This window comes from Amblyraja radiata, chromosome 26, assembly GCF_010909765.2.
Source record: "Amblyraja radiata isolate CabotCenter1 chromosome 26, sAmbRad1.1.pri, whole genome shotgun sequence".
Classification (NCBI taxonomy): Eukaryota; Metazoa; Chordata; class Chondrichthyes; order Rajiformes; family Rajidae; genus Amblyraja; species Amblyraja radiata.
This window is the reverse complement of record NC_045981.1, coordinates 25,416,932-25,443,015: the sequence shown is the minus strand read 5'-3', so window position 1 is coordinate 25,443,015 and position 26,084 is coordinate 25,416,932. Positions and strand designations below refer to the sequence as shown.

Genomic DNA, 26,084 nt, shown 5'->3' with positions numbered 1-26,084 from the left:
TCTGAACGTGTCCAAGAAATCCTGAAATGGGAGGGAGAGGAGCCTGAGGTTGTGGTGCATATAGGTACCAACGACATAGGTAAAAAAAGAGAAGAGGTCCTGAAAGAAGAATTTAGGGAGTTAGGTAGAGAGTTAAGGAGAAGGACTGGAAAGGTAACAATCTCAGGATTACTGCCTGTGCCACGCGACAGTGAGAGTAGGAATGGAGCGAGGTGGAGGATAAATGCGTGGATGAGGGACTGGTGCAGTGGGTATGGATTCAAGTTTCTGGATCATTGGGACCTCTTTTGGGGAAGGTGCGACCTGTACAGAAAGGACGGGTTGCACTTGAACTCAAGGGGGACCAATATCCTGGCGGGGAGATTTGCAAAGGCTACTGGGGAGACTTTAAACTAGTATGGTTGGGGGGAGGGACTCAAATTGGGAAAGCTAGCAGTCAGTGTGTGAAGCAGGGGGCAGAGAATGGTAGCACTCTGACCCAAAATGTAGGGGAGAGAGAAGAAAAAGAAAATAATCAGAGAATAAGAGAGGGTGGGTTTCTTAAATGTGTATATTTTAATGCTAGGAGCATTGTAAGAAAAGTGGATGAACTTAGAGCCTGGATTGACACCTGGAAGTATGATGTTGTGGCGATCAGTGAAACATGGTTGCAGGAGGGCTGTGATTGGAAACTAAATATTCCAGGATTTCGTTGCTTCAGGTGTGATAGAATTGGAGGGGCAAGAGGTGGAGGTGTTGCATTGCTTATCAGGGAAGATATTACAGCAGTGCTTTGGCAGGATAGATTAGAGGGCTCGTCTAGGGAGGCTATTTGGGTGGAACTGAGAAATGGGAAAGGGGTAGCAACACTTATAGGGGTGTATTATAGACCGCCAAATGGGGAGCGAGAATTGGAAGAGCAAATATGTAAGGAGATTGCAGATATTAGTAGTAAGCACAAGGTAGTGATTGTGGGAGATTTCAATTTTCCACACATAGACTGGGAAACACATTCTGTAAATGGGCTGGATGGGTTGGAGTTTGTAAAATGTGTGCAGGATAGTTTTTTGCAACAATACATAGAAGTACCTACTAGAGAAGGGGCGGTACTGGACCTCCTGTTTGGAAATGAGATGGGTCAGGTGGCAGAGGTATGCGTTGGGGAACAGTTCGGGTCCAGTGATCACAATACCATTAGTTTCAATATAATTATGGAGAGGGACAAAACTGGACCTAGGGTTGAGATTTTTGATTGGAGAAAGGCTAACTTTGAGGAGATGCGAAAGGATTTAAAAGGAGTAAATTGGGACAGTTTGTTTTATGGGAAAGATGTGGAAGAGAAATGGAGTACATTCAAAGGTGAAATTTTAAGAGTACAGAATCTTTATGTCCCTGTTCGGTTGAAAGGAAATCGTAAAAATTGTAAAGAGCCATGGTTTTCAAGGGAAATTGGACACTTGGTTCGGAAAAAGAGGGATATCTACAATAGTTATAGGCAGCATGGAGTAAATGAGGTGCTTGAGGAGTATAAAGAATGTAAAAAGAATCTTAAGAAAGAAATTAGAAAAGCTAAAAGAAGATATGAGGTTGCTTTGGCAAGTAAGGTAAAAGTAAATCCGAAGGGTTTCTACCACTATATTAATAGCAAAAGGATAACGAGGGATAAAATTGGTCCATTAGAGAGTCAGAGTGGCCAACTATCTGCAGAGCCAAAAGAGATGGGGGAGATATTGAACAGTTTCTTTTCTTCGGTATTCACCAAGGAGAAGGATATTGAATTATGTGAGGTAAGGGAAACAAGTAGAGTAGCTATGGAAACTATGAGGATCAAAGAAGAGGAAGTACTGACACTTTTGAGAAATATAAAAGTGGATAAGTCTCCAGGTCCGGACAGGATATTCCCTAGGACATTGAGGGAAGTTAGTGTAGAAATAGCAGGGGCTATGGCAGAAATATTTCAAATGTCATTAGAAACGGGAATAGTGCCGGAGGATTGGCGTACTGCGCATGTTGTTCCATTGTTTAAAAAGGGGTCTAAGAGTAAACCTAGCAATTATAGACCTATTAGTTTGACGTCAGTGGTGGGCAAATTAATGGAAAGAATACTTAGAGATAATATATATAAGCATCTGGATAAACAGGGTCTGATTAGGAACAGTCAACATGGATTTGTGCCTGGAAGGTCATGTTTAACTAATCTTCTTGAATTTTTTGAAGATGTTACTCGGGAAATTGATGAGGGTAAAGCAGTGGATGTTGTGTATATGGACTTCAGTAAGGCCTTTGACAAGGTTCCTCATGGAAGGTTGGTTAAGAAGGTTCAATGGTTGGGTATTAATGGTGGAGTAGCAAGATGGATTCAACAGTGGCTGAATGGGAGATGCCAGAGAGTAATGGTGGATGGTTGTTTGTCAGGTTGGAGGCCAGTGACGAGTGGGGTGCCACAGGGATCTGTGTTGGGTCCACTGTTGTTTGTCATGTACATCAATGATCTGGACGATGGTGTGGTAAATTGGATTAGTAAGTATGCAGATGATACTAAGATAGGTGGGGTTGCGGGTAATGAAGAAGAGTTTCAAAGTCTACAGAGAGATGTATGCCAGTTGGAAGAGTGGGCTGAAAGATGGCAGATGGAGTTTAATGCTGATAAGTGTGAGGTGCTACATCTTGGCAGGACAAATCTAAATAGGACGTACATGGTAAATGGTAGGGAATTGAAGAATGTAGGTGAACAGAGGGATCTGGGAATAACTGTGCACAGTTCCATGAAAGTGGAATCTTATGTAGATAGGGTGGTAAAGAAAGCTTTTGGTGTGCTGGCCTTTATAAATCAGAGCATTGAGTATAGAAGTTGGGATGTAATGTTAAAATTGTACAAGGCATTGGTGAGGCCAATCTGGAGTATGGTGTACAATTTTGGTCGCCTAATTATAGGAAGGATGTCAACAAAATAGAGAGAGTACAGAGGAGATTTACTAGAATGTTGCCTGGGTTTCAGCAACTAAGTTACAGAGAAAGGTTGAACAAGTTAGGGCTTTATTCTTTGGAGCGCAGAAGGTTAAGGGGGGACTTGATAGAGGTTTTTAAAATGATGAGAGGGATAGACAGAGTTGACGTGGAAAAGCTTTTCCCACTGAGAGTAGGGAAGATTCAAACAAGGGGACATGACTTGAGAATTAAGGGACTGAAGTTTAGGGGTAACATGAGGGGGAACTTCTTTACTCAGAGAGTGGTAGCTGTGTGGAATGAGCTTCCAGTGAAGGTGGTGGAGGCAGGTTCGTTTTTATCATTTAAAAATAAATTGGATAGTTATATGGATGGGAAAGGAATGGAGGGTTATGGTCTGAGCGCAGGTATATGGGACTAGGGGAGACTATGTGTTCGGCACGGACTAGAGGGGTCGAGATGGCCTGTTTCCGTGCTGTAATTGTTATATGGTTATATGTAGCACCTCACACTTATCGGCATTAAACTCCATCTGCCATCTTTCAGCCCACTCTTCCAACTGGCATAAATCACTCTGTAGACTTTGAAAATCTACTTCATTATCCACAACCCCACCTATCTTAGTATCATCTGCATACTTATATATAATATTATATACATTATATTGTTATTTAACAAATACATTATATTGTTTTATAATGTTAAACTGTTAGTATTTAGTTATTATCGCGTGCACTATCGTGTGATTTCCTGTTATATTATTAAATTGTTTTAGTATATTATAGTTTTATTGTGTTATTGGGTGTTGCAGTGTAGTGTGTTTGTGCTGGTGTATTATAATGTATTATAGTATAATGTGTGATAATGTATTGTAATGTGCTTTTGGGCTTTTATAGTGTATTTACATGTCATGTTATATATGTAACGTGTGTATTATACTGTGATAAATGTGTTATTATGTGATGATGTTTTATATAGTTTGTGCGTTATGGTGTGTTGTGTATTATTTTGTGTTAAATGTGTTATAGTGTTATAGTGTTATAATGCATCATGCACTATGCATTATAGTATTATAAACTGTAGCATTAACTATTAGTTTGTAATATGGTTTATAAACCTATAGTGTTACTGCAGTGGTGTAGTATTGTAGTGTGATGTAGTGTGGTGTTTGTTATAGTGTTATAATGCACTTTATAGTATTATAAACTGTACCATTAACTATTAGTTTGTTATATTGTTTATAATCCTATAGTGTTACTGCAGTGGTGTAGTATTGTAGTGTGATGTAGTGTGATGTTTGTTACAGTGTTATAATGTATTATACTTCATTATAATTACAGTGATAGTGATATTTACAGTATTACAGCAGCGCTATAGTTATATTGTAATATATTGCTCATAGCACTATAACCTACTATATATATACATAATATACTATAAGAATATTATTTAGAACCATACAGAAAATTGTCACCTAATATACAATTACAATCTATTAAACAAAGACAATAATACACAATAATACAGTATACCATTCACATCAGTAACCCTATAATCCATAATAGACTATGTATAACATAATATCACACTTTCAACACTCGCAGCATAACGCACATAAAACAATATAGTCTAATACACAAACGCATCAATATAACATGATTAAATCTCATCGTCATGAATTTATAGGCCAAATGGAAGGTAGTGTTTAATTCCCGAAAAACGTTTATATGTAAAAATTAACGGCTTTGTCCAGTACGTGAGCCCGTTGTCGACGTTGACGGTTTTAGAAGAGGATTTTTATTTTACTCCTGCTATTAAATTATCCAGCGACCATACTTAAAAACTTGATAAAAGTATATAAACTATCATCTACACTACACCGAAGCACACACTTTAACTATATCATCAAACTATACACACTAACACGCAGAAATACATTATAACTCTACACCACTACTATAACTAATGCACCCACATAACTATCATTTAAATTTACATTATACTACAATAGTTTTACATTACAATGCAATAAATATGATTGAGCTAGATCGATAGAGAGATAGGTATGGTTGGAGATAAAGATGTATGGTTACAGTGGTAGTACAATAAAATTGGAAGAAAGAGAAAGTGTAATATTTTATATTGTGTTATTGTGGGTTAGGGTGATTTGCGTCGTATTAGGGTGATAAAATGTATATTGCGTTATTTTAATTCATAATGCACTATACATAATACACTATAACGCTATATATACACTATAACGGCATAATACATGAAGCATTATCACACTTTAACTATCACTATATCACTATATCACATAACAATAATACACATCCTAAAACTATATTCACAATAACACGCATAAATACACTATAACGCACTACTACAATAGTGTTATATTACCACGCAACAAATATGATTGTGCTATACCGATAGAGAGATAGGTATGGTTGGAGAGAAATCTATAGAGAGTAAGGTTTCAGTGGTAGCTCAATAAATTACAGTGTGAACGAACGAGTTAAAGTGTATCATATTGTTGTATTGTTGGGTGATTATTCGTGGGTAGCGTATAAGGGTCATAAAATGCGTTATTTTGATTTATATTGCTGTGATCGCGTTATAGCGTTATAATGTAGTGTTATGAGGTATGTCTTGTGGTTTAGTATTATATCTTATATCCCTTATATCTTAGTGTTCAAGTGTTATAATAAATTATTGTATTCTAGTGTCATTATTTGGTACAGAGTATTCTAGTGTCATTATATGGTACAGAGTATTATAACGTGGTTTACTTTAGTGTATTATAGTGTTATATTGTGCTAGAGCGTTATGTTATGTTATCGTATTTCATTGTGTGCGTAAAAATATTAACGTGATTATAATATAATGTAGTGGTAATAATTGTTATACTGTCAAATTGCGAGTATAATAATGTTGTCTAGTGTGCGCTGGTGTGTTTAGTGTATTGTTTTATAATGTTAAAATTAGTATATAGTTACTATCGCGTGTACTATCGTGTCTTTCCTGTGTTATATTATTAGTGTTTTAATGTATTATTGTGCTAGACTTTTAGAATGTATTATAGTTTTGTGTTATAGTGTACTGTATTATTGTATTATACTGTTATAGTGTATTACACTGATTATAATATAGTGTTGTAGGGTGTTATTAAGTGCTATAGTCTGCTAAAGCAAGAGTTGTATAGTGTAATTGGGTGTTGGGTGTTGGTGTAGTGTGTTTGTGCGTATTACGTACAGTAAATACAGTATTGTAGTGTCATTATTTAGTACAGTGTTATACAGTGAATAGTTATACTTTCAAATTGCGAGAGTATAATAATGTGGTGTTCTAGTGTGTGCTGGTGTATTTAGTGTATTGTTTTATAATGTTAAACTGTTGGTATATAGTTATTATCGCGTGTACTGTCGTGTTTTAGTGTATTATAGTGTTATATTGTGCTAGACGTTAGAATGTATTATAATACATTCTAACGTCTAGCACAATATAACATGTTATAGTATATTATTGTTTTAGTGCTATACTGAGTTTATAATATAAGGTGTTGTAGTGTGTTATTAAGTGCTATACTGCTTAAAGTGTTATTAAGTGTTATACTGCTAAAGCGAGATAGTGTATAATGTGTATAGTGTGTTATTGGTTGTTGCAGTGTTATAATCCATTATAAGCTATAGTATTATAAACAGTAATAAACCAGCATTAACTATTAGCATTAACTATTAGTTTGTTATATGGTATATAATCCTATAGTGTTACTGCAGTGTATTGTATAGTGTGATGTTTGTTCTAGTGTATTATGTATTATACTTCATTATAGTTACAGTGTGATACTGATAATTAGTATTACAGCAGCGCAATTATAGTTATATTGTGATATATTGCTTATAGCATTTTAACCATTTATATATATATATATACATAAAATACTAGAAAAATACTATTTAGAACCATACAGTAAATGGTCATTCACTATTAAAACAGACTATAATACACTATAATACATTATAACACCAGTCACATCACAGTAACGCTATAATACATAATAGATGTATTATATAACACAGTAACGCTTTAATACACAACAGTATAACACACTATAACACACTTTCAACACTATAATACACTCACCCCATAACGCACAAAACAATACTACACACTAATATAGTCTATATTAGTGTGTAGTATTGTTTTGCCGCACTTCCGGCAAGCAAGCCACACAAGGTCGCGATACTTCCGGCAAGGTCACCATACTTCCGGCAAGGTCGCCTCACTTCGGAAAGGGTGGCACACTTCCGGCAAGGGCGCCACACTTCCGGCAAAGTCTCCAAACATCCGGCAAGGTCATCACACTTCCGGCAAGGTCGCCGCACATCCGGCAAGGTCTCCATACTTAAGGCAAGGTCGCCACACTTCCGGCAAGGTCACCGCACATCCGGCAAGTTCGCCGCACTTCCGGCAAGGTCGCCTTACTTCCCGCAAAGTTTCCACACTTCCGGCAAGGTCGCCACACATCCGGCAAGGTCGCCACACATCATGAAAGGCATTCAACACTACCGGTAAGGTCGCCATACTTCCGGCAAGGTCGCCGCACTTCCGACAAGGTCGCCACACTCCCGGCAAGGTCGCCACACATCAGGCAAGGCATGCAACACTTCCGACAAGGTCGCCACACTTCCGGCAAGGTCGCCTACCTTCCCGCCATGTCGCCATACTTCCGGCAAGGTCGCCATACTTCCGGCAAGGTTGCAATACTTCCAGCAAGGTCGCCATGCTTCCGGCAAGGTCGCCTCACTTCGGAAAGGGCGCCACACTTCCGGCAAGGGCGCCACACTTCCGGCAAAGTCTCCAAACATCCGGCAAGGTCGCCACACTTCCGGCACGGTCGCCACACATCATGCAAGGCACGCAACACATCCGGCAACGTCGTCACACTTCCGGCAAGGTCACCGCACTTCCGGGAAGGTCGCCGCACATCCGGCAAGGTCTCCATACTTCCGGCAGGGTCGCCATACATCCGGCAATTCGCCACACATCATGCAAGGTATGCAACACATCCGGCAATCACGCCACACTTCCGGCAAAGTCTCCACACTTCCGGCATGGTCGCCACATATCAGGCAAGGCATGCAACACTTCCGGCAAGGTCGCCACACTTCCGGCAAGGTCGCCGCACATCCGGCACATCCGTATATTGCTATGTATTATGTACATGTATATGTGTGTTCTAGTGTATTATAGCGTGTTATTGTCTATTATGTTACAGTGTGAACGAATGAAGTTCAAGTCCAAGTTCAAGTGAGTTTATTGTCATGTGTCCCTGTATAGGACAATGAAATTCTTGCTTTGCTTAAGCACACAGAAAATAGTAGGCATTTACTACAAAACAGATAAATGTGTCCATATACCATGATATAAATATATACACACATGAATAAATAAACTGATAGTGCAAATAACAGAAAGTGGTTGGTAATAATCAGAGTTTTGTCCGAGCCAGGTTTAATAGCCTGATGGCTGAGGGGAAGTAACTATTCCTGAACCTGGTTGTTGCAGTCTTCAGGCTCCTGTACCTTCTACCTGAAGGTAGCAGGGAGATGAGTGTGTGGCCAGGATGGTGTGGGTCTTCGATGATACTGCCAGCCTTTTTGAGGCAGCGACTGCAATAAATCCCCTCGATGGAAGGAAGGTCAGAGCCGATGATGGACTGGGCAGTGTTTGCTACTTTTTGTAGTCTTTTCCTTTCCAGGGCGCTCAAATTGCCGAACCAAGCCACGATGCAACCGGTCAGCATGTTCTCGACTGTGCACCTGTAGAAGTTAGAGAGAGTCTTCCTTGACAATCTGACTCTCCGTAATCTTCTCAGGAAGTAGAGGCGCTGATGTGCTTTTTTGATGATTGCATTAGTGTTCTCGGACCAGGAAAGATCTTCAGAGATGTGCACGCCCAGGAATTTGAAGCTCTTGACCCTTTCAACCATCGACCCGTTGATATAAATGGGGCTGTGGGTCCCCCTCCTACTCCTTCCAAAGTCCACAATCAGTTCCTTGGTTTTGCTGGTGTTGAGGGCCAGGTTATTGCGCTGGCACCATATGGACAGTTGCTCGATCTCTCTTCTGTACTCTGACTCATCCCCATCAGTGATACGCCCCACAATAGTGGTGTCGTCAGCGAACTTGATGATGGAGTTCGCACTGTGGTTCGCTACGCAGTCATGGGTATAGAGTGAGTACAGCAGGGGGCTGAGCACGCAGCCTTGAGGTGCTCCCGTGCTGATTGTTTTTGAGGCTGACACATTTCCACCAATACGAACAGACTGTGGTCTGTGGACGAGGAAGTCAAGGATCCAGTTGCAGAGGGATGCGCAGAGACCCAGTTCTGCGAGTTTGGTAACCAGTTTGGAGGGGATGATTGTGTTAAATGCCGAGCTGTAATCAATGAATAACAGCCTGACATATGAACGTGAACGTGAACGTGAACGTGAACGTGAACGTGAACGAATGTGTATTATATTGTTGTATTGTGTTAGGGTGAATATTCGTGTGTAGCGCATAAGGGTGATAAAATGTATTATATTGCGTTGTAGAGCGTGATTGTATATTGCAATGTTATAGCGTTATAAAAACATTTTAATACATTATAACATTAGAACACACCATAACACACTTTTAACACACCGTAACGCAATCTAAAACAATATAACACTAATATACTATATAACATGATTAAATCTCATTGTCATAAATTTATAGGCCAAATTGAAGTTATTTAGTGTTTAATTCCCGTACATTACGTTTAGATGTAAAAATTAACGTGAGATGTCGGCGTTGACGTTTTTAGACGATTTTTAATTTACTCCTGCTATTAAATTATCCAGCGACCTTTTAAAAACGATAAAACTATATAAACTATCATCTACTATCGCTAGCATACCATGATACAATATAACACTATATATACTATATAAATACACTATAACACACCATAATGTGTTATAATGTATTATTGTGTATAAAAGTGTGATTTCCTGTTATATTATTAAATTGTTTTAGTATATTATAGTTTTATTGTGCTAGACGTTAGAATGTATTATAGTGTTTTGTGTTATTGTGTTATAGTGTATTGTTTTAATGTATTATAGAATTATAGTGTATTACACTGAGATTGTAATATGTGTTTGTAACATAGAAACATAGAAACATAGAAATTAGGTGCAGGAGTAGGCCATTCGGCCCTTCGAGCCTGCACCGCCATTCAATATGATCATGGCTGATCATCCAACTCAGTATCCCGTACCTGCCTTCTCTCCATACCCTCTGATCCCCTTAGCCACAAGGGCCACATCTAACTCCCTCTTAAATATAGCCAATGAACTGGCCTCGACTACCCTCTGTGGCAGGGAGTTCCAGAGATTCACCACTCTCTGTGTGAAAAAAGTTCTTCTCATCTCGGTTTTAAAGGATTTCCCCCTTATCCTTAAGCTGTGACCCCTTGTCCTGGACTTCCCCAACATCGGGAGCAATCTTCCTGCATCTAGCCTGTCCAACCCCTTAAGAATTTTGTAAGTTTCTATAAGATCCCCTCTCAATCTCCTAAATTCTAGAGAGTATAAACCAAGTCTATCCAGTCTTTCTTCATAAGACAGTCCTGACATCCCAGGAATCAGTCTGGTGAACCTTCTCTGCACTCCCTCTATGGCAATAATGTCCTTCCTCAGATTTGGAGACCAAAACTGTACGCAATACTCCAGGTGTGGTCTCACCAAGACCCTGTACAACTGCAGTAGAACCTCCCTGCTCCTATACTCAAATCCTTTTGCTATGAAAGCTAACATACCATTTGCTTTCTTCACTGCCTGCTGCACCTGCATGCCCACTTTCAATGACTGGTGTACCATGACACCCAGGTCTCGCTGCATCTCCCCTTTTCCTAGTCGGCCACCATTTAGATAATAGTCTGCTGTCCTGTTTTTGCCACCAAAATGGATAACCTCACATTTATCCACATTATACTGCATCTGCCAAACATTTGCCCACTCACCCAGCCTATCCAAGTCACCTTGCAGTCTCCTAGCATCCTCCTCACAGCTAACACTGCCCCCCAGCTTAGTGTCATCCGCAAACTTGGAGATATTGCCTTAAATTCCCTCATCCAGATCATTAATATATATTGTAAATAGCTGGGGTCCCAGCACTCAGCCTTGCGGTACCCCACTAGTCACTGCCTGCCATTGTGAAAAGGAACCGTTTACTCCTACTCTTTGCATCCTGTTTGCCAGCCAGTTCTCTATCCACATCAATACTGAACCCCCAATGCCGTGTGCTTTAAGTTTGTAAACTAATCTCTTATGTGGGACCTTGTCGAAAGCCTTCTGGAAGTCCAGATACACCACATCCACTGGTTCTCCCCTATCCACGCTACTAGTTACATCCTCGAAAAATTCTATAAGATTCGTCAGACATGATTTACCTTTTGTAAATCTATGCTGACTTTGTCCAATGATTTCACCACTTTCCAAATGTGCTGCTATCCCATCTTTAATAACTGACTCTAGCAGTTTCCCCACTACCGATGTTAGACTAACTGGTCTGTAATTCCCCGTTTTCTCTCTCCCTCCCTTCTTAAAAAGTGGGGTTACGTTTGCTACCCGCCAATCCTCAGGAACTACTCCAGAATCTAAAGAGTTTTGAAAGATTATTACTAATGCATCCACTATTTCTGGAGCAACTTCCTTAAGTACTCTGGGATGCAGCCTATCTGGCCCTGGGGATTTATCGGCCTTTAATCCATTTAATTTACCCAACACCACTTCCCGGCTAACCTGGATTTCACTCAATTCCTCCAACTCCTTTGACCCGCGATCCCCTGCTATTTCCGGCAGATTATTTATGTCTTCCTTAGTGAAGACGGAACCAAAGTAGTTATTCAATTGGTCCGCCATATCCTTGTTCCCCATGTAGTGTTATTGATTGCTATAGTCTGCTAAAGCGAGATATGGGGGGGCGCTGCTCTGTGCAGCAGCCATGTCATGCAGCTCGTCGGTTTTTCAACCTTTTAAAATTTTTTAATGTGTTTTAAAGTCTGTATTTAATGTTTCTTCGTGTGTTTTATGTGGGGGGTGGTGTGGGGGGGTGAGGGGGAAACCGCTTCGGTCGCCTCCTCCACGGAGAGGCGAGTTTTTCCAGGTCGCCTCCCCCGTGGCCTAACATCAAGGATCGACGCGGCCTTTCCCGGAGACGCGCCCGGGGCTTCAGCGGCGGGCGCAGCGTGGACTCTCGGCGTGGAGCGGGCGACCCTCACTGGGGCTCGCTGGAGGGGAGCGCTCCGTTTCGCTGGCCCGGGGCAGCCGGCAGCCTGAAGTCGCAGCCTGAAGTCTGCAGAGCTCCAGCTGGTGCGGCGTCTACAGCCCGGGATCTCACGTTGGGGACCCGGGGGAAGAAGAAGCCATCACTGACGGCCCGCGGCCAACTTCTACCGCGGGGCCGGCATGGACTTACCATCACCCCTGGAGGGGAGCTTCGACCGCCGGCCCTGCAGTCTACGGTGCTTCTGGCTGCGGCGGGGACTTTAAATCTTGACCGCCGGCCTGCGGCCTACAACAACTTAAAGCCGCGGTCTCCGGTGAGGAAGAGCCGATCCTGGACTGACTCTGGACTCTGGCCCTGACCACGGGGGGGAAATGGAGGAGGACTGGCCAAATTTTGTGCCTTCCACCACAGTGATGAATGCTGTGGTGGATGTTTGTGTTACAGTTTTATTGTGGTTGTGTGTTCTTTATTATTGTATCGCTGCAGACAACCCAAATTTCCACCAGCCTGGCTGTGTGGCAATAAATTATATCTAATCTAATCTAGTGTATAATGTGTTATTGGGTGTTGCAGTGTAGTGTGTTTGTGCTGGTGTATTATAATGTATTATAGTATAATGTGTGATAATGTATTGTAATGTGCTATTGGGCTTTTATAGTGTATTTACGTCATGTTATATATGTAACATGTGTGTATTATACTGTGATAAAATGTGTTATTATGTGATGATGTTTTATATAGTTTGTGCGTTATGGTGTGTTGTGCATTATTTTGCGTTAAATGTGTTATAATGTTATAGTGTTATAATGCATCATGCACTATGCATTATAGTATTATAAACTGTAGCATTAACTATTAGTTTGTAATATGGTTTATAAACCTATAGTGTTACTGCAGTGGTGTAGTATTGTAGTGTGATGTAGTGTGATGTTTGTTACAGTGTTCTAATGTATTATACTTTATTATAATTACAGTGATACTGTGATATTTACAGTATTACAGCAGCGCTATAGTTATATTGTAATATATTGCTCATAGCACTATAACCTACAATATATATACATAATATACTATATGAGTATTATTTAGAACCATACAGAAAATTGTCACCTAATATACAATTACAATCTTCATTATAGTTACAGTGTGATACTGATAATTAGTATTACAGTAGCGCAATTATAGTTATATTGTAATATATTGCTTATAGCATTATAACCATTTATATATATATATACATAAAATACTAGAAAAATACTATTTAGAACCATACAGTAAATGGTCATTCACTATTAAAACAGACTATAATACACTATAATACATTATAATAATAATAATAATAATATATCTTTTATTGTCATTGCACGTCAGTACAACGAGATTTAGTGTGCAGCTCCACTGATGTACAAGAAAGGTAAATAAATACAATACATAAATAAACAAGCTGAATTGATTGACGTGACCATCTGAGGGAGACTGTCCAAAGGGGGTGGGTGTGGGGGCACTCATTAGGGCCGGTTCGGAGCCGCTATAGCTCTTGGGATGAAACTGTTCCTGAGTCTGGAGGTTCGGGCGTAGAAGGCCTTGTAACGTCTGCCGGAGGGAAGTAGTTGAAACAGACCGTGGCAGGGGTGTGATGAGTCCTTATGGATGCTGAGGGCCTTCCTGAGGCACCGCGTGTGGTAGATGCCCTCCAAGGCTGGTAGCTCTGTACCGATGATCCTCTGCGCTCTGTTGACGACGCGCTGAAGAGCTCTCCTCTCCGCCTCCGTGCAGCTGAGATACCACACTGAGATGCCATATGTTAGTATGCTCTCTGTGGTGCAGCGGTAGAACGTTGTCAGCAGCTGTTGGGGCAGACCAGTCTTTTTTAATGTCCTCAGGAAGAACAGTCGTTGCTGTGCCTTCTTGACCAGCGCGGCGGTGTTTGTGGACCATGTGAGGTCTTCTGAAATGTGAGTGCCCAGAAACTTAAAGCTGGACACTCTCTCCACACTTTCCCCATAAATGGAGATTGGGGCGTATTCTCCAGAATGGGACCTCCTGAAGTCAATAATCAGCTCCTTGGTCTTGGAGGTGTTTAGTGCCAAGTTGTTATTGGCGCACCAGTCCGCCAGGTTCTGCACCTCCGCTCTGTATTTTGTTTCATCACCGTTGGTGATCAGCCCAATCACTGTTGTGTCGTCTGCAAACTTCACGATGGTGTTGGTGTCGAATGCAGGGACACAGTCGTGAGTGAAGAGGGAGTAGAGCATGGGGCTTAGTACACAACCCTGTGGTGTGCCGGTGCTCAGGGTGATGGTGGAGGACAGGTGCGGGCCCAGTCTCACTGCCTGCGGTCGCTCCGTGAGAAAGTTCAGGATCCAAGCGCATATCGGTGAGCTGAGGCCTAGCTGGTGGAGTTTGGTGGTGAGCTTGGTGGGGATGACCGTATTGAATGCAGAGCTATAGTCAATGAAGAGCATCCTCACATACGTGCCCTGTCTGTCCAGGTGAGTCAGGACAGTGTGAAGGGCCAGAGAGATGGCATCCTCTGTCGATCTATTTGCCCTGTATGCAAATTGATGGGAGTCCAGTGAGGCAGGGATGCTGGATTTAATATGGGAGAGGACCAGCCTTTCGAAGCACTTCATGGGGATTGGAGTCAGGGCAACCGGCCGGTAGTCGTTGAGGTTGGTGATTTTGGACTTTTTCGGCACCGGCACTATGGTGGCTGTTTTCAGGCACTTGGGGACCGTTGCCAGAGATAGAGAGAGATTGAAGATTCTCGTGAATACCTCCGCCAGCTGTCCAGCACAGTCCTTTAATACTCTTCCCTGTACACCATCCGGGCCTGCAGCCTTGCGTGGATTGATCCTACGCAGAGCGCACTGTACCTCCTGAGTGCTCAGTGTTAAGGCCTGTCCCTCCGCTATGGCCGGGGTTATTCCACACCTGGTGGTGTTGCCAGTATCGAACCGGGCAAAGAAGGTGTTTAGTTCGTTGGCCAGTGTGCTATCACCGTGGGAGCAGGCGGGGCTGCTCTTGTAGTCAGTGATGTCCCTGACACCCTGCCACATGCTTCTGGTGTCCGCGGTATTGAAGTGGTCTTCTACCCTTTGCCTGTGGATGACTTTGGACTTTTTTATGCCTCTGTTCAGGTTCGCCCTGGCCGCACTGTAAGCAGAAGTGTCCCTGGATTTAAAGGCGTTGTTGCGTGCCCTTAGTAGATCCTGAACCTCCTTGTTCATCCAGGGTTTCCGGTTTGGGAACATCTTTATTTGCTTGTCCACTGTGACAGTCTCCACACAGCAGTTGATGTAGGAGAGCACAGTGGATGTGTACTCCTCCAAGTCTACCTCTGTGCCACTGGTAGCCTGTTGTGCAAACAGGTCCCAGTCGGTGCGATCAAAGCAGTCCTGGAGTTGTAGGGTTGCGTCCTCGGGCCATATTTTGACCGTCCTTATTGCAGGTTTGGTCTTGCGGATGAGGGGTCTGTATGCAGGCAGTAGAAACAGTGAGAGGTGATCGGATTGTCCCAGGGATGGGCAGGGGAGAGCTCTGTATGCGTCCTTGATGTTGGTGTACACTTTATCCAACGTGTTTGAGCCCCTGGTAGGGCACTGCACATGCTGGTGGAATTTGCGGAGTGTGGCACGTAGGTCGACCTGGTTAAAGTCCCCTGCAACAATGAAGGCACCGTCGGGGTGAGCATCCTGCTGCTTACTGATGGCCGAGTGCAGCTGTGCTAGTGCTAACACCAGTCACATCACAGTAACGCTATAATACATAATAGATTTATTATATAACACAGTAACGCTTTAATACACAACAGTATAACACACTATAACACACTTTTAACACTATAATACACTCACCTCATAAAGAATTGTGTTATAGTGTATTATTGTTTTAGTGCTATACTGAGTTTATAATATAATGTGTTGTAGTGTGTTATTAAGTGCTATACTGCTAAAGCGAGATAGTGTATAATGTGTACAGTGTGTTATTGGTTGTTGCAGTGTTATAATACATTATAAACTATAGTATTATAAACAGTAAAAACTAGCATTAACTATTAGCATTAACTATTAGTTTGTTATATGGTTTATAATCCTATAATGTTACTGCAGTGGTGTAGTATTGTATTGTGATGTAGTGTGATGTTTGTTATAGTGTATTATGCATTATACTTCATTATAGTTACAGTGTGATACTGATAATTAGTATTACAGTAGCGCAATTATAGTTATATTGTAAAATATTGCTTATAGCATTATAACCATTTATATATATATATACATAAAATACTAGAAAAATACTATTTAGAACCATACAGTAAATGGTCATTCACTATTAAAACAGACTATAATACACTATAATACATTATAACACCAGTCACATCACAGTAACGCTATAATACATAATAGATTTATTATATAACACAGTAACGCTTTAATACACAACAGTATAACACACTATAACACACTTTCAACACTATAATACACTCACCCCATAACGCACAAAACAATACACTAATGTGTACTACACTAATACAGTCTAGTACACAAACGCACACATTATAACATACTATATACTATATAAAAAGATATATTCCATAACACGTAATAACACATTCTAATACACTTACAAACTACAATACACTTTAATATAATATCACCTATTTACACTATCATGTAATATACCATGATACACTATAAAACTATACATAAACTATAACACATCACAGTACACGAAGCAATTTAACGCTCTATTATCAGTCTATATAATAATACATAACACACATTCTAGTTCATCTAGTTCATTCATACTATGATGAATGAACTAGATCGATAGAGAGATAGAGAGATAGGTATGGTTGCAGAGGGAGATTCTCTAGATAGATATCCTATAATAAACCGTAATACACAATTACATACATAAAATCCTTTAACATTATAATATACTAACTATATTATACATTATAATACTTAATGCACACTAGTAATTTTTCAGTATAACATTTTATATTAAACTAACACTATACAACTATAGTACTATTTAACACTTAATACACAATAACACGGTATAACACACTAACACATAATACACGACAATACAACAATAAAAACACTATATCACTATAATAGAATCTCACTATAACACACTATAATAAAGTATAACACACTATCACTTACACTATATAGTGTTATACTAATTCCTAGTGTTTCATTGTGATATAGTTATAACAGATTTTAGTGTGTTAACATATTGTAATGTTAATATTATTTTATGATGTATATCGTTTTATAGTACATTATAGTATAATGTTAGTGTATATTACACAATATTAGTGTGTTATAGTTTTAGTGCTTTATGGTGTGTGTATTATTTTGTGTTATAATGTTATATTGAATTATGAACAGTGAAATAAACTAGCATTAACTATGGTCCTTTCGTGTTACTGCAGTGGTGTAGTATTGTAGTGTGATGTAGTGTGATGTTATAGTTATGTGTTATACTTCATTATAGTTACAGTTACTGTGATATTTACAGTATTACAGCAGCGCTATTATATATTGTATTGTATTGTATTGTAATATATTGCATTATAACCTACTATATATGTATACATAAAATACTATAAAAATACTATTTAGAACCAGCCAGTAAATTGTCACATTCTAATATACTATTACAATTTATTAAAACAAGCTAAAAGACACTATAATACTATAACACGTTATCACATCACAGTCACACCGTAACACATAATAGATTATAACAGTATAACACACTATAACACACGTTCAACAAACTATAATACACCATAATACTAATATATACACTATAGTGTTGTATTATTGTTGTATTGTATTAGGGTGATTATTCGTATGTAGCGCATATGGGTGATAAAATGTTATATTGCGTTGTAGTGCATTATTGCGTAATAGAGCGTAATTGTATATTGCAATGTTATAGCGTTATTATAACATTATAATACATAACATTAGAACACACCATAACACACGTTTAACACACCGTAACGCAATCTAAATCTAACACTGACATGATTTGAAGTCTCATTGTCATGAATTTATAGGCCAAATGTTTAAATGTATTTAGTGTTTAATTCCCGTAAATTACGTTTACATGTAAAAATTAACGGCTTGTCCCGTACGCGAGATCCGCCCCGTGGTCGGCGTTGACGGAAGTAAGGCGACCATGCCTGCAGTGCGGCGACATAGTCGGAAGTGTGGCGACCTTGCCGGAAGTGTGGAGACGTTACCGGAAGTGTGGCGACCTTGCCGGAAGTGTGACGACCTTGCCGGAAGTATGGCGACCTAGCCTGAAGTGTGGCGACCTTGCCGGAAATGTGGTGACCATGCCGGAAGTGTGGCATGCCTTGCCGGATGTATTTAGTATATTGTTTTATAATGTGTATATTACACTATATTAGTGTGTTATATGGTTTTAGTGCTTTATAGTGTGTGGCATGCCTTGCCGGATGTGTGGCGACTTTGCCGGAAGTATGGCGACCTTGCCGGAAGTGTGGCGACCTCGCCGGAAGTGTGGCGCCATGTCGGAAGTGTGGCGACCTTGCCGGAAGTGTGGTTTGCCTTGCCGGATGTGCGGCGACTGTACCGGAAGTGTGGCGACATTGCCCGTAGTGTGGCGACCTTGCCGGAAGTCTGGCGACCTTGCCGGGCGTATGCGACCTAGCCGGAAGTGTGGCGACCTTGCCGGACGTGTGGCGACCTTGCCGGAAGTGTGGCGACCTTGCTGGAATTGCGGCGAACTTGATGGAAGTGTGGCGACCTTGCCGGAAATGTGGCGACCGAGCCGGAAGTGTGGCGACCTTGCCGGAAGTGTGGCGACCGGGCCGGAAGTGTGGTATGCCTTGCCGGATGTGTGGCGACTGTACCGGAAGTGTAGCGACCTTGCGGTAATGCGGCGAACTTGCAGGAAGTGTGGCGACCTTGCCGGAAGTGTGGCTACCTGACCGGAAGTAAGGCGACCATGCCGGAAGTGCGGCGACATAGCCGGAAGTGTGGCGACCTTACCGGAAGTATACGACCTAGCCGGAAGTGTGGCGAGCTTGCCGGAAGTGTGGCGACCTTGCCGGAAGTGTGGCGATCTGACCGGAAGTAGGGCGACCATGCCGGAAGTGCGGCGACATAGCCGGAAGTGTGGCGACCTTGCCGGAAGTGTGGCGACCTTGCCGGAAGTGTGGAGACGTTACCGGAAGTGTGGCGACCTTGCCGGAAGTGTGGCGACCATGCCGGAAGTGTGGCATGCCTTGCCGGATGTATTTAGTATATTGTTTTATAATGTGTATATTACACTATATTAGTGTGTTTTATGGTTTTAGTGAGTTATAGTGTGTGGCATGCCTTGCCGGATGTGTGGCGACCTTGCCGGAAGTGTGGTTTGCCTTGCCGGATGTGCGGCGACTGTACCGGAAGTGTGGCGACCTTGCCGGTAGTGTGGCGACCTTGCCGGAAGTATGCGACCTAGTCGGAAGTGTGGCGACCTTGCCAGAAGTGTGGCGACCTTGCCGGAAGTGCGGCGAACTTGATGGAAGTGTGGCGACCTTGCCGGAAATGTGGCATGTCTTGTCAGATGTGTGGCGACTGTGTTATAGTGTATTATTGTTTTAGTGCTATACTGAAGTTTATAATACAATGTGTTGTAGTGTGTTATTAAGTGCTATACTGCTAAAGCGAGATAGTGTATAATGTGTACAGTGTGTTATTGGTTGTTGCAGTGTTATAATACATTATAAACTATAGTATTATAAACAGTAAAAACTAGCATTAACTATTAGCATTAACTATTAGTTTGTTATATGGTTTATAATCCTATAGTGTTACTGCAGTGGTGTAGTATTGTATTGTGATGTAGTGTGATGTTTGTTATAGTGTATTATGTATTATACTTCATTATAGTTACAGTGTGATACTGATAATTAGTATTACAGTAGCGCAATTATAGTTATATTGTAATATATTGCTTATAGCATTATAACCATTTATATATATATATACATAAAATACTAGAAAAATACTATTTAGAACCATACAGTAAATGGTCATTCACTATTAAAACAGACTATAATACACTATAATACATTATAACACAAGTCACATCATAGTAACGCTATAATACATAATAGATTTATTATATAACACAGTAACGCTTTAATACACAACAGTATAACACACTATAACATACTTTCAACACTATAATACACTCACCCCATAACGTATTGTGTTATAGTGTATTATTGTTTTAGTGCTATACTGAGTTTATAATATAATGTGTTGTAGTGTGTTATTAAGTGCTATACTGCTAAAGCGAGATAGTGTATAATGTGTACACTGTGTTATTGGTTGTTGCAGTGTTATAATACATTATAAACTATAGTATTATAAACAGTAAAAACTAGCATTAACTATTAGCATTAACTATTAGTTTGTTATATGGTTTATAATCCTATAATTTCACAATAAAGTGAAATAAACTAGCATTAACTATGGTCCTTTGGTGTTACTGCAGTGGTGTAGTATTGTATTGTGATGTAGTGTGATGTTTGTTATAGTGTATTATGTATTATACATCATTATAGTTACAGTGTGATACTGATAATAGTAAGATTAAACGAGAACTTACCAGTTTGAAGTTTGATCTGTATTTTATGAGGAGTTACGATGAGGGATTACGTGAAGAACCCGCTTAGTGCGCAGGCGCGGCATACTTCCAAGCAGCGGTGTGGAATCACAGATAGACACAGTTATTTGAAGTAAACATAGTAAAGATAAGGAGACATCAATTTATTAGTTTGATCCATATAATGAGGGTGGGAGCGGAGGGCACGTAATCCCTCATCGTAACTCCTCATAAAATACAGATCAAACTTCAAACTGGTAAGTTCTCGTTTAATCTTACTATTTTACTTCGGAGTCACGTGAGTGACTACGTGAAGACTTCAAAGCTCTGTGATTTCAAACCGTGTAACAGTTCATACTTCACTCGCTGCCGAAGTCATTCGAGGGAGGAAGTATGTTATCGTAATCAACCATGAATCTGTTTGTAAAAACAATAATGGTGTTATTAACAACAACAAGACCAATTGCTCCCCCGGGCTTAAATTATATATTTTTTTGCAGATTCTTTTTCTGCAAACGATACAGGTTCTGTCAGTGGTTTGTTATAAAAGTTTGGAACGTATACTCCCTAGACCACCCTGCAGTAGGTCCATAGGCTCGTCCATCCTCTTAGTTACTGACGTGGAAGCTGTCCTGGTGGAATAAGATTTTATACACGTTAGTATTTACTCCAGCAACTCCCAGTACCTGCTTGAGCCACTAGAGATAGTTTAGCTCGTCACCCGACCATGAGGTTTCCTGTGGCTGACCCATAAGGCTTTTTCCTCTCCCTCGGTATTCCTTATTGTGTCGATCTCTAAGTGGGTCATGACACATGAAACATGGTCCAGGTGGGTATGCCCGGAATTTCATGAGTGGACCTGATGTTCCTGGTCTGTTCTGTTTGGCCAACCCTTGAATGGGCATGTGACACTATCTGGTGTTATAACCATGTTGTCCCATCGCAGTAGATGGGAGAGCTGGCTCTTTGTGTTGATGTAAGGCCACCAGCATGTCCATCTTCAGGGTAGGCTGTTCCAGGGTGAGTGACCTGGCTGGTGATCATCCCCTAAGGTATGTCAGGATTTCACTGACATCCCAATTTGGGTGTACCTATTTCTGGGGAATGGATTGATATACCTCTCCTGTATCTGATCACCAGTGAGCGGTACCCAAGTTGAGTAGGCTAACAGAACATGTCCTTCATTGTGGTGAAGACCTGCCAGGAGCTCCAGTACAGTTTTTTGTTATAGTTGAATGTGTAATTCCTGTTTTGGAAAACAGTGTACCATTTCTTGATGCTCCTCAGGTATGTTCCCTAGGATATGCGACGGAATGCTGTCATCAGGTTGATAGTGCTGCTGATCCAAGCACAGCAATGGTCTTCCCAATTCTGCAATTCTTTTAATGACCATGTCGAGGATCACTGGGAACCATGCTTGTGGACTTGGTCCACTGTAATTTGCGTAGTACCCGACTGATGAAGCCGTAGTACCTATTGAAGAGGTAGAAGGAAAGGAAAACATAGAGATTAGGTTCCCCCCACCCCTCAATACGCGGGAATGTCTCCATTGCCGCTGCCTTGAGATTGGTTTCATGTGACGTAAATTAGTACGTGGTGATTTAATTGGATATAAGGAATCGATATCTGGTGTCCATATTGCTTAGTAATTTCAGCAAATATTTTTGGTTTAAATGTATGTTTACAGTATTTAGCTCACCTGATAGGTGAGTTACTGATGGTCAAACATGTTTGATGACATACGGTTTCCAATTGTTAATAAATTGTCACCTAATATCGATGTTCTCCGCCCAAGTGGTTTGGTATATGCCACCACTGTGATGTTGTTATCTTATTTATTTATTTTTTTTTAAATTATTTTTATTAGAAGTACGGTAAATTACAATAACACACAACACATATATCTTAATACATTTTTTGTACCGCTTCATTTTTTTTTAAGCTTTAAGAAAAAGATAGAAGTAAGGAAAGTAAAGAAGGTGCGCAAGAGTCGTGAAGTGCAAGAGAGTGTTGGGAAAAGAAAGCCCCTTAGAAAAGAAGTTAGAGAAGGAAGTGAAGTAAGAAAGTAGACTAGAAAAGAAAGAAAAAGAAAGTAAGGACAATCGCTCTATTATAACATTAAACTCCGCAGAAAGACTACCAACCAAGTCTGTTTTTGTTGTTTTACCTCCCATTGCCAGGTCCTGATACCATTTATTTATTTATTTATTTATTAAATTACTATTGCACCTCATGCTTGTAATAGGTCCATAAACGTAGACCACGTCTTTTGGAATTGGTTTGCTTTATCTGCTAAGAGGAATCTCATCTCTTCCAGATGTAATGTTTCAAACATATTTGATGTCCACATTTTTATTGTTGGTGTGGGCGCATTTTTCCAGAATTTAAGTATGAGCTTTTTTCCCATTATTAGCCCGTAATTGAGTAAATTCTTCTGATACACGTTTAATTCAGGGATACCTTCCGATATCCCAAAAATGATCCATTCTGGTTTTGGTACCAGTTTTATTTTAATTAATTTTGAAAAAATATCAAATATTCCATGCCAGAACTTTTGGATTTTTGTACAAAAAACAAAAGAATGCGCTATGGTAGCTTCTTGACACAGACATTTATCACAGATTGGTGAAACATTAGGAAAGATTTTATTTAATTTAGTTTTTGAATAATATAGTCTATGTAATGTTTTGAATTGGATAAACGTATGTCGTACATTGATCGAGCATTTATGCACCTGTAGTAAATGATTATCCCAGCTCTCTTTTGAAATTTTTATAGCTAATTCTTGTTCCCAGTCTCTTCTAATTCCATCTGTTGTGGGTATTTCTATGTTTAAAATGATATTATATAAGTACGATATTAGATTAGCTGATTCCGCCTTTGTCTTCATTGCTTCATCCAGTAAGTCGGAAGGCATATTATGATAGTCTTTTGTGTATTTTTTCAGATAATCACGAATTTGAAGATATTTAAAATATTGGTTATTTTTCAAATTATATTTCAGTTGTAGTTGTTGAAATGATAGTAATTTTCCCACTTCATACAGATCTTCGAGCGTTTTGATTCCCATTCTTTCCCATTGTATAAATGATTTGTCTATGATTGATGGTTTAAACGATGGGATGTTGTTATCTTATAAACGAACATGCAAATTTGGTGGATTACTGAGCAAATGCTTCACTAGAATATAAGTTAATATATAACATGTTTAAGTCAATTCATATTGGCATTAAGTATTACAAGCTCAGTAACACATCAGGACACATAAGATGTTACTCAAAACAGGTGGAAGTGTACAACCATAATCCTTCCTGCCGATAAATTCCATGATAACACTACAGATTAATCCATTTGCCCCCATATTACAGGTATGGAGATAATTTTGAACACTAGTATCTCAGCTCAAAGGAAAGGTACAAAGTTCAGTAGCTGGTAATGCTGCTATATCCCAATTACTTTGCCACGTAGTTGATTGGTGGTTAATGCACCATGACTGATAGTCTTAATGAATACCAGATAACAAAGTTGTGGATGGTCAACGTAAATATCTGGATATATATTTTGTGCACCGTTCCCAGAGGCACTGCAATACTGGGTCGATGCGTGGAGTGGACGGAGCAAGACCCTATTCCATCTCCCTGTTCCAAAATTCAATTTAATATATGGTCCCTAGATAAGGGACGTATCAGATTATTAAACTGATAAGAACAGATACTACACTTGATCTTAGCCAAAAGGCCGAGAAGCGATGCAGCTAAAGCTGTATCCAAGGATAGTTTGTCGTTAATATATAGACATGCCATGACGGAATGTTTCTAAGTGTCAGGGCTAGTTGATTCTGGATAACTTTGACTTAAATGCCGCAACGCTCATCATGGTTACTCCATCCAGGTAATTGCGGTATATCCGAAACTTATATGAGAAGGTACTGAATAGTGTGCATCTTCAAGGTCGATGTCTACCATAAAGTATCCTTGGATCCATGGTAATAATAATAATAATAAATTTTATTTAATGGGCGCCTTTCATACATCTCAAGGACACCTTACATAGTAATCGGAATAAAAACATATAATCGGAATAAAACAAGTAATTAAAGACATCACAGTGACACAAATTAAAAACAGAATTCAATCCAAAAACAGAAAATCAAAAACACAGTGTGAAAAGAGAGCAGCGGCAGCCAAAGCGCGCCAGCGTCCACTCTCTCTTCACGGCAGCCATCTTGGACACAGACCTACAGGACTACAATTTGACAAAAAAATCATCCCCCCACAGTGGATACCACTGTGGGGGAAGGCATAATGTCCAGTCCCCACCCCATGTTCACCCCAAAGTCAGGCCTATTGAGGCCACCGCAATTGCCTGTACGGAGGCCCGATGTCCCTGGCCGTTCTCACCGGGTGGTCTTGCCCCGGCGTCGGGAGAGTCCTTTCGGCGGCTGGGCCACTTGGAACGGCCGCTTCTTGGTTGGAGCCCGCGGCTGCCGAAGCCGACAAGGCCGCGCCGGTAGTAGTTACAAATCCCATGAATGGGTATACCTGGTGAAATACTCAAGTGGTTTATCAACGATGGTGCGACATTCACCATCGTGGGAGGGTAGACCCCTTGGGGTGCTTGCTGAATTGGTGGCAAGATATTAATTCTATTTCTCTTGTATTTATTTTTTGGTATATAACTACCAAGAGTGTTAGCTTCCTAACCAGGCGTGATTCACCCACCCCTTGTTAGTACAACCCTTAACCTTTATGTGATGGTAGGAACCATACTTATCTGTCTTCATTATTGTTTTCTTCGGTTTCTGGTTCCTTGTAGGGACGATGTTTGTTGGGGGCTGGCGCATTTTCCCTAGGGCCTGCTCTGGGCCGTGGCCTAAAATGCTACGGGTTTGGCATGCAGGCCCCGAGCTTTCACCAGTACCATGAGGTAGACGCACCTGGTGGACACGTAGAGGTACTGCTGTCTGGTTTAGTGTGGTGCTCATTCCAGACTCTGCCCTCTTGTGCCGAATAGTTTGAACACTTCGTCCAGTTTTTTAGGACTGGTTTGGTAAGTGCCAGGTAGCAGGATCTGTGCTTGTGAGGTCGGCGTTCTCATAGTCCTGTTAATTTCATAGATTGAGGGCAGGTTTGTGAGTTCATTTGAGAAGTTATGAGGTATACCGTTGAACAGTAGGGTCAGGTGTTT

The 26,084-nt window shown here is 40.6% G+C and overlaps 1 long non-coding RNA gene and 1 other non-coding gene across 2 annotated transcripts; one reads left to right on the top strand and one right to left on the bottom strand.

The window, feature by feature from the left end:
• The first annotated feature begins 8,159 nt into the window (after positions 1–8,159).
• LOC116987788 lies at positions 8,160–16,138 on the top strand. The gene is made up of 3 exons (XR_004415797.1): positions 8,160–8,199; positions 14,076–14,077; positions 16,128–16,138. It is a non-coding gene; the product is annotated as an uncharacterized LOC116987788 (long non-coding RNA).
• An 8,317-nt stretch (positions 16,139–24,455) lies between these two features.
• LOC116988186 lies at positions 24,456–24,647 on the bottom strand. The gene has a single exon (XR_004415886.1). It is a non-coding gene; the product is annotated as a U2 spliceosomal RNA (small nuclear RNA).
• Between the last annotated feature and the right edge of the window lie 1,437 nt (positions 24,648–26,084).